The sequence below is a fragment of the Pipra filicauda genome, unplaced genomic scaffold (assembly GCF_003945595.2).
Source record: "Pipra filicauda isolate LSUMZ 115617 unplaced genomic scaffold, ASM394559v2 scaffold365_size864120_pilon, whole genome shotgun sequence".
Classification (NCBI taxonomy): Eukaryota; Metazoa; Chordata; class Aves; order Passeriformes; family Pipridae; genus Pipra; species Pipra filicauda.
The window spans coordinates 32,596-50,764 of record NW_024104493.1 but is presented as its reverse complement, the minus strand read 5'-3'; the positions used below and the strand labels follow the sequence as shown (position 1 = coordinate 50,764).

The 18,169-nt window shown below is 41.4% G+C and overlaps 1 protein-coding gene across 6 annotated transcripts in view; it reads right to left on the bottom strand.

The window, feature by feature from the left end:
• Window positions 1-14,185, bottom strand: part of FAM135A (family with sequence similarity 135 member A) — an 85,239-nt gene extending 71,054 nt beyond the window's left edge. For 3 of the 6 annotated variants that reach the window (XR_003538874.2, XM_027711210.2, XM_027711214.2), the window contains exon 1: window positions 13,685-14,185. The gene's annotated coding sequence lies outside the window, so the exon portion shown is untranslated. Of the gene's footprint in view, window positions 1-11,732; window positions 11,856-12,555; window positions 12,964-13,684 lie in introns of those variants that run through there. The other 3 variants (XM_027711211.2, XM_039384641.1, XM_027711212.2) reach the window with 3 other exon arrangements.
• Window positions 14,186-18,169: the final 3,984 nt, after the last annotated feature.

The following is an 18,169-nucleotide window of genomic DNA, read 5'->3' as shown; positions in this document are numbered from 1 at the left end:
CAGTCTCCCCAGTCTTCAGAAAGGCTCTAAGCTCACCAGCAGCAACACAGCAATGAAGAGGTAGGAAGATATTCTGGCCTGAGTCATCAAATACAGCTCATGCCCCCACGCAGTCTTACATAGCTACCACGGAGGAGACAACTTATAGAAAAAGGTCTGATGAGATTCTCCTGGTAAATCTTATGTCCCTTCTCCACAGGAAACAAAATTCAGGGGACAAGGAGGAGAGCCTTAAGACCAAGAACTCACTTTCTTAGAGCAAACATTACAGGTAAGTCAACACCACAACTGTCCCTGTCCTGATCAAGCACTACCTTAAAACTATTTGAAAAAAACATAATAAAAAATCCAAAAATCTCACTTTTATCTGATGACCTTTAGATTCCAAACACATAGAAAAGAGAATGCTTAGCTCTCCCCTCCTAGAGGAACTTTGCATCCTTTCTGTATGTATGTTCCAAAGAAATACAAACACAAAATCTATCACGGCTTGTGCAGGCAAGCTGTGAAACTTAACTGGTTTTGTCTCAGCTTCAGAGCAAAGAAAACAGAGAAAGCAGAGCATAAAAAAATACATTATCTGGAATTTTCTAAATAGAATTCACTTGTGCATGTCATGTGTGGTATTCTATCTTTGATACCATAGTTTACCAATAATGACCGAGTAAAAGCCTGATACTATAATACTGCATAGAAATGGCACCATTTATTCTATCTGTTTAACAATGCATTACAGCCTATGTCATACCAGTTCCCTTTTAAAGAGGACTAAGTTCCTTTTTAAGAGAGAGAGAAAGAGAACACACAATCTTTTCTAATCTTAGATTTAGTATTTTATATCCAGTGGAAATCAAAAGCAAAACTACAGATTGTGCACATGAAAATACAGCAAAGTGTTCACTTTCCATGTCTTCTTTTAGCTGCTCATTTAACATTCTTCAAGTAATATTTTTCCTCTAAGTTGCCGTAGGAGCTTTGTACACTTCCATCCCTGACCTTTTTTTACCCGTCTTCTTCCCCTTTATGCTCAGAGACCCAGCACCTGCCAACAGAAATTCAGCCACCATTTATCTCTGTGCTGATGACTCACAGGTTTGTCCCCCCCACCTGAGAATTGCCTTCAATTCCAATTTTAGTTGTTTCTTGGACGCTGTTTGCAGCTGAAATTTAGCGTGGCAAAAACAAAGTTCTTGACCTGACCAGCAAGGCTATTCCTAATGTCCAATTTCTGAGTGTGCATACTAGCACAATCTGACTGTAAACCTAGACGATATTTTTCATTTAGTTTTCTCTAGGTGCTCATAGACTTTGGCAAGACTATGCAGAAGACCTGCCAACTTTTTCTGCATGTGATTAGAAATATGTCCCATCTATCCATACAGCCAAAACTCATCCAAGCTAATATCCTCTTTTATTTTAATTACTGTGAGGCTGAAAAAGCATAATTCACTGCATGTACTAGTTCAGCATGGTGCTGCAAAGAACCAGCCTGTTATTTTGATCATTTCAGCTCCCTCTGCATCCCCTGCAGAGAGAGCCTGGACTACTGCATCAAGCATAACTCCTCCTGTCCTTTGAAATCCTTTTGCAGCTGTGCAGCACATGGTATCACAGTGTTCTGGTTGAGACTAGAGCTTCCCAGCACTACAAATAAACCTTGCTTTTCCATAATTAAAAAGGTGAGGGGTAGAAAAGAACTGGTAATTGAATTTTGAATTGCATAATCATCATGTTGTAAAACAAGGAAACAAACAAACAAACAAATCCCTTAAGTGGAAATATCTAAGAGACCTTATTAAATTCATTACCCAATTTTAAAAAGACAACAAGACCATCACTAGAAAAATACTTCAGAACAGACTGCTTTTTATCAGGATTTATTCATTTACTTTTTTTGAAGCTTCACAGGTATAAATAATTATGTGAAGTAAATAACCACATGTAAATATAGTTGAACAGTGACCTAATTTCATGGGGTCAGGGCAAAAACTCAACTATTGAAGTCTTCATCATGCCTGCTTCTCTAAGCCCAAACTACTTCCCAACCAACCACAAGGTTTGATTCTAACAAAGCTAATGCAAGATATCTATGGCACTTAAATGGGCTATATAAACAATCAACTTAATCAGGCATTAAAATTCAATTTTTCATACTTTTTGCTTTAAATTTAGCACCAATATCTCATCCTCTATGCAGCACACTGATAAAAACAACACACTCACTACTTTGAGCTGACAACTTGATTATTCCCACTGAGCATAGAAGTCATTAAGATGTTGCATTTATTTCTTTTTTTCTCCCCTATTAATAGATCATACCCATGATACAATAATCCATCTTGAACATTTATTAGGCTTATTCCCTTCTATGCTAACATTGGGCTTTGTCTGTCTGACAAATGACATGTTATTTCTAAGCTTCCTCATTAAAAAATTTAACATGAAAAGTTCTGTGAGCAGTACAGTTAAAAGCTCACTGTCTTATCAATGTGTCCTCCCCCCTCCACCACAACCCCTGCTGCAAAACAGACCCAATGTTTGCAGATTTCTGAATTTTTCCTCCCAGTACAGGCACTAACTTCAGAGTCTTCTCTCTTCAGCCAACAATTTACACTAAACAAAAACTGCATCATCTCTCAGATCCCTTCTCCTCTTTCACACTAGGCGGAACTGAGCAATGGTTTCAACAGTAATTTGCAAAGAAAATGGAAACAGAACAGGAGCAAACCAAACTACATGTTTTACTTGCCTTTTACAAAGACTTACCCTAAAAACAAAATCCACATTTTAAAAGTTATGATTAAAAGACAATGAAATAACTGGCACAAATGTGACTGCTTTTGAGTCAGAAACTGCTAGAATGGAGCATTTTGACGAAAAGCAGTAGCAGTTCAGGATATGTGCTACCACATTATGCCAGCCACTTTGTCCCACTTTGGTCCCATGCACTGGCTGAGTGAGAAAAATGAACCAAATACTACCACACACTAAGAACCAAGGAGAGTGGACAATGTAAATCAGCAGTAAAGCTGAGCTACCTCAAAAACAGTAAAGAAAATAACTACATCTAACTACAGTAGAAGTAATGTATCTAGAAATACATCTGCAAATGTAGAAATAAATCTGTAAATTAATTCCTTGTTTCACTTATCACCTTCCATGAGTGAACTCACAACCTATCTTTTCCTAACAATCCACTCAAAGAGCAATAGAGGGGGAAAAGCAAAATGAAGTGCTTACTCTAAATAATCAAATAAAAGTCTTTTGGAACTTTATATAAAAAGCATATATGGATCTTACAGTAAATTTAAAAAAACCAAACAAATGATAAATTGCAGGCTGCAGTATTTTCGCTTAAAAAACCAAACTCTATAGCTTAATACATTCACCTTCTCATAATCTCAAAAATTTATGAAGGATGCACCAGGTAAGAATTAATAAAGTAGGAGAGGGAAGCTTACTAAACTAATTTGATTCTGCCCAACTGAATACGTTCTTCATAAAACATTAAGGGTCTGTCAAAGTGTACATAAAATATACTTCATTTTCCTATTTATATAAAGGAAGAAAGCTCCCTCTCTTTGAATCCCATGTCCTAAGCAATGATGAAAAATAATTTTACATGGGTGAATGAATGTGGCATTAAAATGTCTGCAATACCATTAATGTCATTACTCTGCCATATTTTATGAATCAAAAGAGTCTCCAAAAGAAAGTTGCAATTTCTGTCCCACCCCAAGCAAACCTACTGTAAAAAAATAAAGCTTTTATTTCAAGAGAAATGAAAAATAAATCTAACTGGATATGATCAGTAAATTATTTTTAATAGGTAATAATTCTGTATTATTGTCCTTTGAATAAAAAAAAACCATTTTACAGAGTTGAGTCATTGTTCCGATACCTGCTGTTAGGTCATGCTTTGACAAGACAGTAAATACAGTTTAGACTTGATGGGTTGATTTTGTATTGGAAGGCTTTATGCCAAATAGTTACTGTATTTCCTCCCACAGTAGGCATTAAGTCAGCACAAATGATATATTGCACACTCTTATTAACTTAAGAAATGTGATAGCTTGGCTGCCTGATCAAAGTTACATTAGGGGATAATCTGATAGTAAATCTGATCCAGGATCAGTGGTCACAAAACCTTGCTAGGTCACACTTCCTTGCTAGTTCCTACAGTAATAGCATCTGTGGTGATAGGCTGGATGGGTCAACACAGAAAAACAGTGACTGCCAGGATTTTCTTACAAATGTAAGTTCTTTAAGAAATATGCAGGAGTACTCTATCAAAAGCTATTTTACTTTTCAACACCTAATGTTAATAACCCACTAAAAAGTCAGCTGATTTGGGGCTGGCTACTACATCTTTAAAAATATAATCCTTGATATCATTTTTTTTCATGGAATCACAGTATCATTACAGTTAGAAAAGACCTCTAAGATCATCAAATCCAAACCCTTAACCAAACACTGTCATCTTCACCACTAAACCATGTCCTCAAGTGCCAATTCCACACATTTTTTTTAACAATTCCAGGGACTGTGATACCACCACTGCCCTAGGCAGCTTGTTCCAATGCCTGACCACATTTCAGTGAAGAAATTTTTCCTGTCTAAACATTACTTGGCACAATATGAGGCCATTTCCTCTCACTCTGTCACTTGTTACTACTTGGGAGAAGAAACCAACCCCCACCTGGCTACAAGCTCCTTTCAGGTAGTTGTAGAGAGTGACAGAGTCTCCCTTGAGTCTCCTGTTCTCCAGGCTAAACAACCACAGCTCCCTCAGCTGATCCTTAATAAGACTTGGTCTCCAGACCCTTCACCAGCACCTCAATGTCTTTCTTGTAGCGAGGGCCAAAACTGAACACAGTATTTATCTGAGATGTGGCTTCACCAGTGCCAAGTACAGAGGGATGATCACTGGCCTGGCCCCGCTGGCCACACTATTTCTAATTTCCTTGTAGCCTGGCTTCCAATTTCCTACCACTTTAACAAAATTAATTGAGGTAAGCATTACAGCACATAAATCTAAGTTAAAAGTTTGATTCTTTGATTTTTCAATGCAAAAAACACCCCAAACCTAAAAACTCTAGAAATACAAAACACTGTTTTTAGCTTCTTATATCTGTCCCATCTTTATTCAATACCCATCATAGAAAAGTCACAGATTTTTATTTTGTTCTTTCTTTGTTGATGATTTTCTGACCAAAAGTCTTCTAAGACCCTCTCTGCAACTCTTCTGTTACACAAAACATGCATTAATTTTATAGTCAAATCCATATTGTTCTAGTATAAAGTGCAATTTAGTTACGGTTGAGTGATACAACTGTAAAGTTGAAGGACAAATAGGCAGACTACCACTGCAAGCAATGACCTAATGATGTCATAGAAAAGTATTTCAGAATGTGCATTAAAGCTTTTCAAAAACATATTGTAGCAAACAAACACCGACATGTCAATTTGGCCAAAGATTTTAAGCTCTCTCAATGCATGCTTATCTTAATACTGACCAGGTGAGGAAGAGCCATATATCTCTCTACAACCCCAGGTAGCATCTCCAGCAACTTACGTGCTGCTCACTTCCAAATCTAAGAGCATTAAGTCGAAACATACCTAAACTTCAAAGTTCACATGGCTATTACTACAACAAGTCAAGCACAAGATTTTAATGCTCTATCCTCGATGTCCTCCACTCTCTTTTCTACTACTGAAGCCTGGAGCAAAACAGATCTGACCCAACAGCAAAAAAAACCCCCAACAACCAAACCAAACAGGTAACACACACTCCCCCCTCCAAGAAAAAAACACAATAAAATTAAATCACTCTCTTCTTTCCTTTAGCTGTTTTAGAAGAGAAGAGAATAAACACAGTACATACAGTGCTTTTTTTATTGACAAATACTCAGGAAAAGAAGTTTCTGAAGAAACAAATGTCAAGTAAAGACAACACTGATCAAAGATAATTGTCATGGTAGCTTGAACAAACTGAGCAGAGTTCAGCATACAAGGAAGACTGGATGTCAGTAAGCACCACGAGAAAACAGCACATTACATATCACGAGCAGTAAAGTCTTTTAAGTTATTTCTCTCTGTTACCCTTGCAGACTTGCTCGCACGTATGCCACAAACAGCCATCTCTGCAATTGTACTGGCAGTCGTGGGGGGCAAAAAGCCCACCAGCACTAAAAAAAAACCTTTACAGCTATTTTGGAGGTTACTTTGTAAATTTTGTGAGGTTGTTGTTTTGGTTTTTTTAATAATTTAAACAGCAACATTTCACTGATTTAAATACAGCTCCACAAACAGCTGCACTGATCTATCTGAAAGAGTACACCTACAATAACAACTAACCCTGAAGAAGAGAGGAAGGGCAAAGCAAGAATTTAAGCCAACTTTGCCTGTGAAACTAAATGAAATCTTCCACACCAGCAACAGCTTCAGAAGCTTCTATCCCAGGTGCTCATTCACAGAGACTTCATAGCAGCAGTATATCGCCCCCACAACACTGCCAACACAGTGCTTGTGGGACAGCATTTTAAAATTAATTAGTTACCGTTTTAGAATAATCTATTTTTGCAGGGCTTGATCAGATCACTTCCTTATCCGGTTTCAAAGCACAGCTCCACAAATAGCTGTGCCATTGCAGCGCGGGGAAGGGAAGCAAGCGGCAGCACAGCACAGCAGTTCCCTGGCCAGTTGTACCCTCATCCTGCCTGCCTCCATAAGCCACAGCCTTGGCACAGCAAAGCGAAGAGCGGCAAGGTGAGAGAAACTGCCCCTTCTCACAGCCATTCCCGAGTCAGTATTTTTATCCTCCATTCCTTCCTTTTATTCACCTCAAAAGTCGAACAGTAATCCCCTCCCGCCCCACTTCCTCCACGGAAGGACACAACCCTAGAGCCCAAGCGACAGCCCAGTCTAACCTCTACCCTGTTCCATAGGGCATGTCCTGCTCCCTACTCACAGGGAGGAAACCTCTCACCTGGGAACCCTGCCTGGCAACCCAGACCATTTCTTTCCTGAAGGAAGCACAGAACGATGGAAAGCAGAGCAGCTTTCAGCAGCTTTGTCCCAACAGGCCCAGATACACTCTCTGCCTGCAGTTACCAACTGACAGCTGGCATCGGGAGACAGGAACAATTTTTGCTGTAGAAGGGCTCTTCCGCTCCCTGTCACGGAGGAGAGAGACAGGGCCACCTTAGTTACCACAGCCTGCTCTACCTGAGCTCCACAGGCCGTAACCCTCCCTCATGGCACTGGCATTGCTCCCTCCTCACTACAGTGCCAGAATACCTTGCTTAAAGAGTCCCTATTAAAAGACAAATATACCAGCCTTACCAAATCCAAATTCAAGTTTTGCCTTTGTTTATTTTGCAGCTTGAAGGCTTCATGCCCCTCTCACCTTCTGCTCCCTGTGTGGCATTTCACTAACAGAACAACGCTGATGTGTGAGAAGCTGCTAAAAACACTGACAGAAACCTAAAATGGCACAGCTCTGTTTCCAAAATAACATACTGGAAACAAAACAAATCTAATGATCTCCTTCAGTAACTTCAATGCGTAGATTTGAAGGGTTACATCAAAACAAATCAGCAAACTGATTTCTGAATTAGCTTGAACTATCACCAATGCTATTTAAACAATTTTTGACAATGTTTTACATGGAACAGTTTTTGTTCACTCCTTTTCTCCTACCATTTACTTGTCATGTTTAGTCAGAAATTCTTGTACTAACATTTTGTAACCATTAAATCCCTTATATGCTGCTTTAATATTTGCTACAAGTAGAATAAGCAAAACCACGTATTAAATACAGTATAACACATCCAGAGGAAAAAGGCCCACCAACCAGGAACCAAAGTCATCAGAGGCTTTCCCCACCCTGCCGACAGCATGGCTGATTGGTTTTCAAACAGCTCATTGTTCCCTCCTGTCCTATCTGAGAAGGACAAACTGACAGCTCACCATACCGACTCGCCATGAAAATTCATCTTTTTAGCTAAACACCAACAGCTTTTACATGTTTGAATCAAAAGGCAGGTAACACATCTGTTAGAGCTTCTAGTCACCAACCCAAATTCAGCCCAAACATCTGTAGCATTAGCTGGCATTCAATCCAATTTCAGAGACATACAATGCACTTTCCATAGAAGAGGCTGTCTCTTAAGAATATGCAAAGTAAGATTAACAGCAGGTAAAACCCTATGGCTCAGAGCTTCTGCCTCAGCAACAGCTTTCGTTAGAAAGGGCTTTCATTACAAAAAGAAGTCCAGCACAATAGAATGGCTGTAAATTTGGAGATCTAAGTCTTGACTTCCACATTAAGGTCTAGTATTGACCTCATCCTTACAAGGTTTTTTCCTCTAAGCTATTTTACACGTAAAGCAGTGAAACATGTTTTCTACTATGCCTCACTGTCTCAGTACTTCAAATATCCTCAATACCTTCACACAATTTTGTCTGATTATTTCATCAAGGTGAGGGACTGAAGGTCAGAGGTGCATGAAATCATAGGCCCCTGGAATTAACTGATAGCTGGTATAACCCTAAAAATTCAGAAAATCTTTTAAAATATATATGTGCATTTACAGAAAGCTAGATGGGCCCCATATAAATAGGCAGGCAAGCAATTTTAATTTAGTTTAAAAGCACTAGATACACAAATACTACCTCTACTACTAAAACCCAGCAGCATTAATTACACAGTTTTTTACATGGAAATACACAATCATTATGCAGAAAAATCAGCAAGTGATAACTGAACTGACAGCCTAGGAAGAAAGTACAGCTCCTTCTGCAGAAGTGCAGATACTACTACATTTCTGTTGTAAATTTCAACAGAAAGAAGAGAAAAAAATATACTGCAAGCCATTCTGATATGAAAATTTAAAGGGAAACCTCATTTATTTAGAAAATCATCTAAAGCATAAAGAGAATTCAGTTTATTTTATAGCTAGAAAGCACTACAAGCTTATCTCTCTTGACATCCTTTATGCAACAGGTAATGAGTGATTTACGGCATGATCAGTAACAGGGATTAATTCATGAGGTCACAGCACGTGAACAAGGTTGTGATTATAGTGGGCAGACTTACATCTGGAAAACAAACAAGTTTATTATTTCAGATATCAGAAGTCCAGTGTAAGGCTTCCTGCACAACTAACTGACGAATGCTGTAGATTTCTTCTTAATTCTAAGAATTTGAGGGTGTGCTGTGCACAGGTTTGTGATTTATTTTATAAATGAGATTCAAAAAACCATATTCACACATACATATGTATAAATATTTATAATTACATAGTATGAGAGGTAACAATTTTTTAACTTTTCATTTGAAAATTAAAAATAGCAAAATATGAATGTATTGCTTTTTTCTGAGACAAGACATGCAATTCAGAAATGTGGACATGTTTTATTTATTTTTAGTAAGAAATATTGGTGAGATTTTGTATCTCGTTTCCAACAAAACTGCTCGCACAATATAAAGCTCAAGATTTTTTGCAATGATAATGTTCCCAATTCTAAAATATCTACAAAAAATCCACTCAGAAAAAAATAGTACTGAAACCATTTAGCAAAAAATAGAATTGATGTCATTTCAATTTGCTTTAGCGTTTTCAACTTTTGCTCTTCTTGTAAGTTGAGCTCTGCGAGGTTTGATTCTGTTCCTTATTTCTCTGCCTCTTCTTTCCAAGAATAGTGCTGTCCTGCTTGAAGTAAACACAATTTGCTCACCTGACTTCTTCCTGACCCCAAACCATGGCAAACTTATTTCCTCCCTTTCAGTTTTTTTTTCATGTATACTCTTTGTTGTATATTCTTGTTACCGCAAAGGTTCCATGAATTGTTTTTCAAGGAAGACAATTTGTACAACAGACTGCTACAAATATCAGCAATACTACATTACCAACATACCAACCACCTTTGCTAGAAATGAATGCATAAATACTTTTAACCGCTATGTTAATACTTCTGCAGTGATTGAACTGTCTATACACAATACTTAATGAGATGTATCCCATGAATGAATGTGTTCAAAAGGTGCTTAGTAAAATGCTAGAGAAGGCCAAAATCAGCAGATGCATAATGAACATAAAATCACGTGTCTTGCCACAGAGAAAACACGTGGTGCATTAACATCAACAGAACGTAAGGATACTTTGTTTTGCCTAGATGTGGCAGAAAAATATGGAAGTAGCATTTATTCAGAAGCATAGTCTGATTGTAGCAAGCTCACAAGCAACCAAAAAAATCACATTTTTCAAACTTTTTCATTAGGAGGGAAAACAAAGGCAAGATTAAATAATTCATAATTCAAGAAACTCTAAGTTATGCTCATAGTTAACCAAAAGCATTTACGTGCTGTTACTTGACCCAGGAATACTTATTTTGTCTACAAGCTCTCTGAGCCAATGGCCTGTCAGAAATACCTGATATACAACGGCAGGCTGGCAAAACAAATATCCATCAGGAACAACTGCTGGTCAACACACAGGTGCTACTCATCTATCCTGTTATGAAAGCAGTTAAAGCTCTAGTGAGACTATTTTTCATCCAGAGGAAAAAAGGACACACAAAGCATAGGATGAAACAGCAAGCAAGCATGAGAAGTACTGGCCTTTATCAATAACAACTTCAAACACTGAAACAAGGTCAACAGTAACAAAAATTCACAACCGTTGATTATAATTCTCACACTGAGATCCATCTTTGGTACAAGCTGAACTTTCATAGATGTTCAGGACAGCACCCAGGCCAGGAAAGAGACACCAGTACTCTTAGCATCACATTAATAAATATTTAGGTATCTGCCTCCTAGGTTGGTATAGGTAGCTAGGTTCTCTTCAAAGAAAAAAAATGTACAAGAGTCAGAGTTCAGACAGGGTTCCCATATCTTCACCTACAGTAGTTCAAAACCTTACCATTCACAATAATCTGCCTCACCCCTCTGCGAGGGTTTACTTTCCTGTGCACCTTCCCAACTAGACTGTGGCATTCATATTTCAATCTAATCACTTCCAGTAAGAGAAGCTCGCACCAAACCACCAGATTGTAAGCCAGTGAGCATGAGATACTGATAGAAACATCCTGTCAGAGAGTGTTTATGTCTGAAAACCACAACTAAGTCCACCAGAACGTGACAGAGTCTTTCTCAGCACAGAACTGATTAGCGAGGTCAACAGGGAATGCTAGAGAGAGCAATGGATCTCAGTTTTCATGTCTCTCCCTGCTTGGGAACTGTATTCACTAATTCTTCTATATGAGAAAAAAATGACACAGACAATCCTGGAACTGAGCTCTGAAATCCAGGTACTTCCAAGTGAAATGTTAAAACCACAAAACTGGAATGTCAGGTAATACTGTCATATCCATCATCAGGGCTTCAGAAGAGACGCAAGGGGTCTTCTGAAATCTGAACTGAGCCCAAGGTGTTATTTTTGCAGTTTTGCTTAACTCAAAACAGAAGTAAATTCTATTGCAATGGTATTAAATTGAATCAACAAATGTGCTGGGTTGTCTGGCACATTTTCAAAACCACAGTTTTGAAGACAGATTTCGGCTGCTGTGTGCAGCTGATTACTATATAACTGATTCATGCCAAACCTTACCCAGGCCAGTAGTACTGACCATAATCTGAAATGAAGATAATAAATCAATTTTATTAATACAGTGTTAATTTAAGAACAAAAATAGTATTTTCACATATTATACCAGTCAACTCTTACCAGCTTTGTAGGATCGTATTTCACATAAGGGACACTGAAACCCCTCCAAATAATGAGCTTGAATTCATATTCTCTGACTTTTATCGGTTACCGAAGGAAAGCTGAAGAATGGACTTATGCTACCTACAGGAGGAAAAATGAGAGGTGGGAAAAGGGAAGCAAGCCGGTCCATCCAAGGAAAATGCAGACTAAGATTTATAGCTGTGCTCTGACATACCAAATGCAGGTATTCAGACTGGCACAGTCATATGGAAGAAACAGAGCAAGATGACAATTCTGTGCTTCATTCATTTAAAGTATTTGCAAAGATACAGCCAGAGCCTGGTTTATTGTTCACTTCCTACAAAACAGTGTTTTCAGTTCTAATGGGCAATGAATTGTTGAATGAAATAATAAAAACTATGCTGAAATACCTAATTTGCTCCTCCATAAATCCAGAACTTTTTCATTGTAAAAAAGCTGTAATGTTCCAGCAAAGCAGAGCTTTACTGAACCAGGTTGGGGCTATGCCATTTATCCCTTAGCACGGGCCCAGCAGTTTTATCTTCACAATCAGAATGCTAAGTAGGAACTACTTAATGGATGAAAATGTAATACATTCCCTTCCAGAGTAATAGATGCAGTAGCATTCACTACTTGTTATTGGTCCAGCAAACTAAAAAGTGGTGCATGTGGATTTTAGCTCAGGCTTTGCCTATGTATAAGACAACATTAAGCTAATAGAATTAATCACTTAAAAAACAAAGCAAATCCCAGTAACACAAATTAGACATTTATGCCCATTTACATGATAAATGTAAGATCTCAAACAGTAGGTTGTTACCTTTCAGTCAGCAAAATCCACTGCAAGCAGGAGAAAGGGGAAGTGGGCTTAAACAATTCAGCAAATACCTCTTCAGTTATAACATCAACATGACTGTAAATCCCCCAATTACAATTTTTTAAGATCTGTTATGCTATGCAGCTGCTCTTCCAAGTGATATGTTTAACACATAATCATCAAATAAAGCTTTCAAATAAGTTCTGCTGGAAATTTTGTTTAAAATAATACAAGAAGGAAAGATTATTTCCACCAGAGCGCTTACTGATCACGCAAATCCTGCTGTTAGCACTCTGGTCGTTAACTAAGCCCTGCCGAGATCCCACGGGCGGTAACAGGGCTTACGAGCATCTGCTGAAGGCAGGGCCCGGCTGGACCGCAGCGCCCTGCCCGCACCGCGCCCCGCACCGCCCCCGTTCCGCAGGACACGGGCCGTGCCCGCTCGGACCGGGCGGGCGAGAGCCGCCAGTGCCGCCCTTGGCGCACCAGGAAATAGTTATTCCTAACAGTTACTCCTAACGCTCGGTCAGCAACTTTCCACACCGCACGCAAAAAGCGATATTAAAAACCAACCAACCAACCAACCATATATATATATAACGCCCCCCACCTCCGTTTCAAACCCTGTGAGAATCCAGTATTTCTCAGGAAGGGAAGGAGGGGAAAGGCAGCACCGGCTCCGGCTGTCCCAGTACCGCGCCCGGCACTCGGGCACTTCGCGGCGGGGACGAGCTGGACATTTTTTCTGACCTATTTTCGGCGTCGCCTCGGAGCGATAAACAATCAAAAGCGGTGGCGAAACGCTGCCCAGGCAGGAACTTCCCCAGTCACGAGCCGCTCCCGGGGGCAACAAGCAGCCCCCGGCAAGGGCTCAGGGGGACCGTCCTCTGCCCCGCGGTGGAGGGGGGCGAGCCCGCCGTGCCGAACGCCACTTAGCCGGGCTGGGGGGAGGCTCCCGAGGTTTTCCTGCCAGGGTGCGGGGAGGGGGGGGTCAGCCCGACACAAACAAGTGCCCGGCCCGCCATGCCGGCGAGCATGCCGCCTGTTCCAGTCCTGCGGTAGGGGTCGGGACACGGTCCTGCCGCTCTGCTCCACCGCCCCCGCGCCCCCCTCGCCGCTCCCCCGCACCGACCTGGGACACAAAGGAGCGGCCGCCGATCGCCCGCGCTCCCCGCGGAGTCCAGGCCGCGGCAGCACCGGGATGGCGTAGCGCAGGCATCCGACGCCAGCGCCTGCTGCTCCCGCGGCGGCCCGAGCCGCCCGCGCCCGCGCTGCGCTGGGCGGGGAGGGGAGAGAAGGAGGGGGGGCCCTGGGAGCCGGGCGCCGCTTCCTGCGCTCCGGCGCCGAGGGGCGGCGGGTGGTGGAGCCGCCGCCGGGGGGCCGCGCTCGCCGCTAAGCAGAGGCCGGCGGCAGCGGCCGCATCCTCGGCTCCTCCGCCGGGCTTTCCGCGCCGCCTCCCTCCGGCTCCGAGAAGTCGCCCGTGCGGCTCCTGCGGCGGCCGCTCCTGGCAGCCGGAGCCGCGGCCTGTGCTCCTGCTCCCCCTGCCGCCCCGCCGGGCCGGGCTCCTCCCGCCGCTCCTCGGGCCGGGCTGGGGCGGCCCCGAAAGGCCGGGAGACCCCCGGGGGCGGGAGGAACTGACCCACTCGGGCTTGCCCCGGGGTGCTTTCCTCCCGCGGCCGCTCCCCGGGAGTCCCCTTCGTGGCGCACGCTGGAAGGCGGGGGAGGCCTCCCTTCCTGCGGCGGCCGCCAGCGCTGCCTGCCCGGCACCCGCGTCCCGGCTTGGGCGCGGGGCCGTGCAGGGAGCAGCCCGCGGGGGAAAGGCTCCCCAGCGTGGTGGGGCAGCGGAGGGACACCCTGAGCCCTGGGGCACCTGCCAGGCTGCGGGACTGGAGATAATGAGCCCTCGTGGGGAAGAAGTTCTCATTCCTGGAGTAAGACCTTTTAGCAGTACGTGGTACCAAAATGGAAGTAAATTGACTGTAAGCGGTACTAATAAAACTGATGGTCTTTAACACTGAGGAGAAGGGGCGCTGGGTACTGCGGTCTCATTAACAACAGTGACATGTAGCTTGAAAATTCGTTCGTTCACAGGATTAACAAGCAAAATGATCCTGTGTCTGAAGAAAAATCTTATTCTTCCTCTTCTATCTGCTTACCTTTATCGAAAAAAATAAATCTTGAATGTGAAGAAAACTTGTGTAAAGATAGTTTTCCAGACTCCCAGACTCTGAAAGCCAAACCTAACTCTACAGCTGTTTTACAGAGAGAAATTACAAAGCAGAGGATTTGCTTTTAGTTGAGGGGGTCTTTCAGGCCAGTCAGTGCAGAAATTTTATCTGGTAGTCTTTGAATAGAATTCTTTCAATAATTTTGTCACCAATTGATTTAGCATCCAGACATGCAGGCAGAAAATTGAGTGTCAAAGTAGTGAGCCCGATTGATGCTGGGTTGGGAAAAACAACAGAGGGATGAGAAGCTGATGGCCGTGGAGTACCAAAACCAGCTTTGTGAGACATCCTTGTGAATTCTCAGCATCTGCTTGCTTCTGTAAAATCTGTTTGTACTGATCACTGCTGGCAGAAGCTTACTGCAGGCTGAACTCACAGTTATTTAGAAATTTAATTTTCGTGACAGAGATGTCAGTTCATGGGAGATTAATGATTTAAATGAAACTTGCATCTGATTTATCAGGGCCATGTGAGTGTCTCAAGGCTTTTTAAAAAGGCAGTTTTGAAAGCATCAGTGGCTGCTATTTTGCTTTTTTACCCTTGGTTATTTTGGGGTAGGCTTGAGTAACTGCTTCATGGTCCTGCAGAGTCAGATCTGACAACAGAAAAACCACTGGAGCGGTTTGTGTGTGGCTGACAAAAGGACCCACCAGGCCTAAACACAACACACCTCAAACCTATGTCAGAAATACAGCAGCTTTGTACTAAAAGATGCTCAGCACCAGTGCCTGTGGGTCTCATTAGAGACAGATTTTGTTGATGTTCGGGTTGCTGAATAGTCCAGAAGCCAGCCTGACAGTTTGGATGGGCTTTATATATTTGTACAGATAAATACTTGTTTGGCTCGTAATTTTCGTTACTTTAACTCTCCTTAACCTTGACTGGACTTTTGCTAGTAGGGGAATTTGTCTTGAAGGCTTGTTTCCTGTTAAACGGAGGAAGCCTTTCTTGGCAACAGTCTTGTCGCCTGCTATGAGCAGAAAACTGGAAGCTTGTTCCCATAAATGGCAGAGCTCCCATTAGAGAAATTGAATTTCTTCCTTCACCAAAATCCACTTGTGAAGATGTATCATCAATCAGCCCAGCTGCCAACTATGCCCTTCTTTTGCATGTGGCAGTGAGTACGGGAGTGGGGTCCACTGACACCTACTGCACACTGCACATGGCTTTCTGGTGCCTCCCTGTTTGTTCATGTAAAGAGGGATGGTGTGACAGCCCTTCTGAATGAAGGAACCTTGGGGAACAGCAGCTTCTTCAGTGTCTGTGCAAAGCTGCCCTGGTTTCCAGATTTTTAAAGTTTGGGTGCTGTACATAAAACAACTGCCACAAAAAGGGTACCCTGTTTAAGACTGGATGCACTGATAAGCATTACTTATTAGAGATACCTAATTATGAATTATGGACTATCATCACTAATAACTAACATATGGATGCCTGGAAGTAATTAATTGCTTAGATATGATGTAAGAGACCATAGAAACTCACTTCTGCAGTTCAAGTTCTGCTGAAGCTCTTTTCCATGTGAAAATAAATTAAATCCTTAGCTCGTGTTGCTGAACTGAGCATTTTTACTAGTCCAGGATTTTGTTAAAAAATATAAATATGTCTGCATGACTCAATACAGCACTAATACTGGCCCTCTAGCTAGCACCAAACTCATACAGACTACGAAACAAAAGCCGCGTAGCCACCAATACCTGAACTGAGAAGCAGGACTGGGAACCCAGATGTAAAGCCCCATGAAAGCAATAGTACTGCTTCCAGTTTCAGAGCAGCCCTAACCAGTGGTAACCTGGGGCTCTTTCTGCACTGCTCCTGTGTGTAGTATAGCAAGCACAGTGTGGGAGAAGAATAATGTGTTAAAGAGCCAGTGAAGTAGAGTGGAGCCATATAAGTCTTGGAAAATTGGGTGAAGCTTAATCTTGGTTCCTGGGAGGAGAATACGCAATGGATATTCTGACAAGGAAGCTTGGTAAGAGTATGCACAAGTGGTTGGTCTGTCAGGAGGCCATTCAAGAAGAATGTCTGGAAATAAACAGTTTTTCTGCAAAATCTGTAAAGGTGGACAAAAAGAAAGGTTGGCTCCCAGAAAAATTACAAGAGCAGGAAAAATTAGACATAGAATAGGATGATAAAGATTGCCAGGTTTGGAGTGAACATTATATCACAGGGATGGTTCATGAATTACTGTGTCCAGGGTTTAAAACTGAATTTAAAGTATAAGTGGAAGAATGATTTCGGTCAGAAAAGCAGCTGTTGATTGTGCTTGTTTGCTGTCAAAATATGGAAAAATGCTGAATGAACGTTCAACTGATTGCTCAATGAAAATAAAATTCTAGACAACTGCCAGATTTGGCTCTGTGCCCCAATGAATATCCAGATATAGGATACACAGCACTAAGCATGTTCATTTTTGGATAACAGTTTTGTGTGAAACATCCTCTGCAATGGCTTTAATCATAAGAAAACATAGAAACTAATTACATTTTGAGAACAGTTTGATAACTGTGTGTTGAAAACAGTGAATGAAAAGATGCCTCTGTGTACAGCAAGGGATTGCAAAGTTCTCATTAGAATATATAATTACAAAATCATAATTAAACTAGTATGCTACTAAAGTAGAAAGTGTTACAATTGCAATGTTATTTTTTACTTTAAATAATACGATCAATACAATATAAAGTAGCTTTTAAACTTTATTACATAATAAATGGATGCAATATTTGTAGGATTCAAAACAGATTGGTTAAAAGCTGCTTTTTAACAATTGTGATTGTTTCCTACTATGACAAATAATGGTAGTTTTTTTTGTCATTTGGGGATTGCACAGCCAAAGGCGTGAAGAATCATGAATCACATACAGAGAACAAACTAGTGATATAGAAATGTGGCAACAGAATTTAAAGGGTCAGCCTCCACTTGTCAGCAGAGGCTCTCTAAAGGCTGCTCAAAATGGGGAACTCAGTGCTGTTGCTACCTTCAGCTTGCATGGTGTTAGGTTGATGCAAAAATAAGGAACTGCGTTTTTTAACGTGCAGCATGCTAACGGTAATTTAGGGAACACTTCAGATCACTGCTGTAGTCCATGGTTTCATAGACAGCAACAGGAATTTGGGTTTAGATACCCTAACTAAGGGACCTTCAGGAAGTGTCAAAGTGGCTAGAGACAGGATTAAATGAACAGACACAGGTTAGGTGTTGAAAGTGTGCAAGTAAAGATTGGAACAGGTAAAGAATTAACGCAAGGAGATCAATTATTGAGAAGTTGAAGTTATAGAGGGAGAGGAAATGATCCAAATGTGGAAGTACACTCAAAAGGGAAAGGGGAAGCAGATGAGCCACTAGAAGTTTGCAATATAAGGCTTGCAGAAAAAAATAAAATATTTAAA